This window comes from Microtus oregoni, unplaced genomic scaffold, assembly GCF_018167655.1.
Source record: "Microtus oregoni isolate MIOR12 unplaced genomic scaffold, Mior012 000001F_ref0000356, whole genome shotgun sequence".
Taxonomy (NCBI): domain Eukaryota; kingdom Metazoa; phylum Chordata; class Mammalia; order Rodentia; family Cricetidae; genus Microtus; species Microtus oregoni.
The window spans coordinates 78,640,904-78,645,347 of record NW_024543060.1 but is presented as its reverse complement, the minus strand read 5'-3'; the positions used below and the strand labels follow the sequence as shown (position 1 = coordinate 78,645,347).

The 4,444-nt window shown below is 44.8% G+C and overlaps 1 pseudogene; it reads left to right on the top strand.

The window, feature by feature from the left end:
- The first annotated feature begins 294 nt into the window (after positions 1–294).
- Positions 295–3,860, top strand: LOC121463718 (annotated as a pseudogene).
- The last annotated feature ends 584 nt before the right edge of the window (positions 3,861–4,444 follow it).

Sequence of the window (4,444 nt, the reverse complement as noted above, 5' to 3'; positions counted from 1 at the left end):
CTTCCTCATGCTTCGAGCCCTTGATACAGCTCCTCCTGTGTGCTGAACCCAACCATATAATATTTCATTGTTGATTCATAACTGCAATCTTGCTACTCTTATGAATCATAATGTAAATATCTGATATGCTACCACGAAAGGGTTTAGGACTGCTGATACAGATTCTCTGGGAAAGTTGTATATTTCTACAGGCCCTATCCTTACTTCTAGCGAGGACTGTCAGTTTTCTCAACTACTGTTTGATCATAGAAAGGGTGATTTTGTTTTATGGCAGTATGGTCCACAGAAAGCTAAATGAAGCTTGGCCTTAAGATTGTGGTCCTCTGTGCAATGCGGAGGACTGGTATTACCACTATGCAGATCTACCATGAACTTAGCTGACAATTTTTTCTTATGGTGCAAATCATTTTGATGGGGTTGTTTTCTTTCTGGAATCATTTTTATAGTACTAAACTCTCCAAATACAAGGAATTGTTTTTATTTCATGCTTAACCTTGAAGGGCTAAGCCCTCATAAGGGTCTAAGCCTGAGCACACTGAAGACATTATGACTAATTGTCTAATTACTCTTATTGTCATTACTGAAAATTCATTGTTTTTTTTTATCTGTTTGTAGGTGACCTGATTCTGTGAAGAGAGTTATTTTTTGTTTTTGTTTTTGTTTTTTAAATGCTACCTCTAAGGGATTCTCTTTCTTTTATAAAGTCCTACTGAGAACATTGCACTTTAAATCTCTCTATTTTTTTTTTTACCCTTTGGAGAAATCATTCAACTTTCTCTAAAGTATCTTTTTTTAAAAACTTCCTCATCCAGTTTTCTGTTTATGTTTACACATATGTGAATTATTTCACATTTTAGTTGGTATTTTCAAAGGAAGCATTATGGGAAATGGATAAAATAACTTACATGACATAAAAGATAATTAGAAGTTGATTTTATTACGATTCTGGTAGTGCTGGCATGGCATGGTTAACTTAATCGATCAAAATTATTTTTTTTTAATTTTTCTTTAATGAAAGTCCAGAAATGCATGATGTCTCGCTATTAAGTCTCAGACACTTAAATTTCTCCAGGTCAACAGAGAACTATACAAAGATGCTACATTAGACATTGTGGTACAAGATAGCATCTGTATTTTAGGAGCCAGGATAGAGGAAATATAAAGGCACAAGAATTATTTCCTAAAGCCCGTACATGGAACATATAAGAAATTATCATATGTCCAGGGCATGCATGCGGCAGCGGTACCAGGCCCAGTTATCTAGCCGCAGGTAAGCAGACTTTGCTAAGGGCGGCATGGTGGTGCCTACAATGGATCCTCGGGTCCCCGACGGTGTCCCAAAACGGTCCTGGTTCGATGGTGGCCTGGTGCTCCACGAGCAGTGGCTCATCTCTCTACGTGCTCAGGATACAGGAACTGTTCAGAGGCCACAGCAAGACGCGCGAGTTCCAGGTGTGCATTTAGTGCCAAGGTGCATTTGGTGGCCTGGAGCTGCATTGGCAGTCGTTTGGCCTTGGGGTCCTTCGACAAGACTGCCAGCGTGTTTTTGCTTTAGAAGAACCAACTGGTCAAAGAAAACAACTATGGGGGACATGGAGATAGTGTGGGTTAGCTTTGCTGGCCTCCAAGCAACCCTGACCTCTTTGTCAGTGCGTCTGGAGATAAAACCATTCACATCTGGGATGTGAGGACTAGAAAATGCATTGCCACTGTGAATACCAAAGGGGAGAACATTAATATCTTCTGGAGTCCCGATGGGCAGACCATTGCTGTGGACAACAAGGACGACGTTGTGATTTTTATTGATGCCAAGACGCGCGGTCCCAAAGCAGAAGAGCAGTTCAAGTTTGAGGTCAACAAAATCTCCTGGAATACTTTCTTCATCCATTCTTCCATTGAAGGGCATCTAGGTTGTTTCCAGGTTCTGGCTATTACAAATAATACTGCTATGAACATAGTTGAACAAATGCTTTTGTCATATGATAGGGCATTTTTTGGGTATATTCCCAAGAGTGGTATTGCTGGGTCCAGGGGTAGGTTGATCCCGAATTTCCTAAGAAACCGAAACACTGACTTCCATAGTGGTTGCACAAGATTGCATTCCCACCAGCAATGGATGAGGGTACCCCTTCCTCCACAACCTCTCCAGCAAAGGTTATCGTTGGTGTTTTTGACTTTAGCCATTCTCACAGGTGTAAGATGGAATATCTACACATTAGAGTAATACTCAGCGGTAAAAAACAATGACTTCTCGAATTTTGCATGCAAATGGATGGAAATAGAAAACACTATCCTGAGTGAGGTATCCCAGACCCAAAAAGATGAACATGGGATGTACTCACTCATAATTGGTTTCTAGCCATAAATAAGGGTCACGGAGTCTACAATAGGTGAATCTAAAGAAGCTAAGTAAGAAGGGGAACCCAAGGAAAAACATATAGTTATCCTCTTGGCTAAGGGAAGTAGACAAAATTGCCGGGGAGTAAATTGGGATCTTGGGGTGGGGTGGGGTGGGGATAAGGGGAGATGGGGAGAGAAAAGTTAGAAGGGAAGGAGGTCGGGCCTTGGGAAAGCAGGAGGATTGGGATAAAGGAAGGTTGGACAGGGGAGCACGGAACCACAATTCTTAGTTAAGGGAACCACTTTAGGGTTGGCAAGAGACCTGACCCTAGAGGGGCTCCCAGGTGCCCAAGCTGAGGTCCCCAGTTAGTTCCTTGGGCAGTTGAGAATAGGGAACCTGAAATGACCCTATCCTTGAGCAATACTGACGAATATCTTGCATATCATCATAGAACCTTCATCTGGTGATGGATGGAGATAGAGACAGAGACCCACACTGGAGCACTGGACTGAGCTCCCAAAGTCCCAATGAGGAGCAGAAGGAGGGAGAACATGAGCAAAGAAGTCAGGACCACGATGGGTGCACCCACCCACTGAGACAGTGGAGCTGATCTATTGAGAGCTCACCAAGACCAGCTGGACTGTGACTGAAAAAGCATGGGATAAAACTGGACTCTCTGAACATGGCGAACTATGAGGGCTGATGAGACGCAAAGGACAATGGCACGGGGGTTTGATCCTACGTAATGTGATAGCTTTGTGGGAGCCCAGCCAATTTGGATGTTCACCTTCCTAGATATGGACGGAGGTGGGAGGTCCTAGGTCTTACCACAGGGCAGAAAACCCTGACTGCTCTTTGGACTGGAGAGGGAGGGGGAAAGGAGTGGGGGGAGGGGGAGAAGGGTGGGAGGAGGGGGCGTAGGGGGGGAGGAGGGGGAGGGAAATGGGAGGCTGGGAGGAGGTGGAAACTTGTTTTTTTTTTTTCTCCTTTTCTCAATAAAAAAAAAAAAACTTGAAAAAAAAATCTCCTGGAATAAAGATAATAACATGTTCTTCCTGACCAATGGCAATGGCTGTACCGATATTCTCAGCTACCCTGAACTAAAGCCTGTGCAGTCCATCAATGCCCATCCTTCTAACTGCATCCATATCAAGTTTGACCCCATCGGGGAACTACTTCGCCACAGGAAGTGCAGATGCTTTGGTCAGCCTCTGGGATGGGGATGAGTTATTGTACTTATGGTGCCTCCCTAGATTGGATTGGCCGGTGAGGACCCTCAGTTTTAGCCACGATGGGAAACTGCTGGCGTCGGCTTCATAGGATCTTTTCATAGGACATAGCTGAAGTGGAGACAGGAGAGAAGCTGTGGGAGATGCAGTGTGAGTCCCCGACTTTCACCGTGGCTTGGCACCCCAAGATTCCTATGTTGGAGTTTGCCTTTGATGTCAAAGATGGCAACTATGAAAGCAGTTAGGAAGGTGGTACTGTGAAGCTGTTTGGGCTCCTGAGTGACTCCTGAGTGACTCCTGAGAGCGGTGGAGACCTTCCTTTGTGCAGTCTGCTCTGTCCTCTGGACTTCATGGGCACTCTGAGTGTTTATAAATTGTCATAGACTACAACGCTGTGGTTGGACTGCATCCATGATCGTCTCTGTGGTTCTGAGAATAGAGCTGACCTTACAGGGGCTAAGCAAGTGCTAACTACTTGGCTACATTCCCCACCCTGCCCCGCCCCTTTTCCTGGTTTTTGTTTCTGGTGTTTTGTGTTAGCTGTTTCCATCCCTCCTCGTATTGCCAGTTAACTAATGAGGGCTTTGCAAGTGTGGGTCCTGATCCATTTTATGGTTCTCTAAGGGGACAGAACTGATAGTGTGTGTGTGTGTGTGTGTGTGTGTGTGTGTGTGTGTGTGTGAGAGAGAGAGAGAGAGAGAGAGAGAGAGAGAGAGAGAGAGAGGAGGTGGGGGAGTTATTTATTTATCTGGGCGACTTACAGTCTGATTTCTGAGTAGTCCAACAACAACAACAGCAGTCTCCTGGTAGGAAGGCCAAGACTGGATGGGGTCTAATCTGGTGCTAGAGTCCAGCGGGATCCCTAAAGATCTGC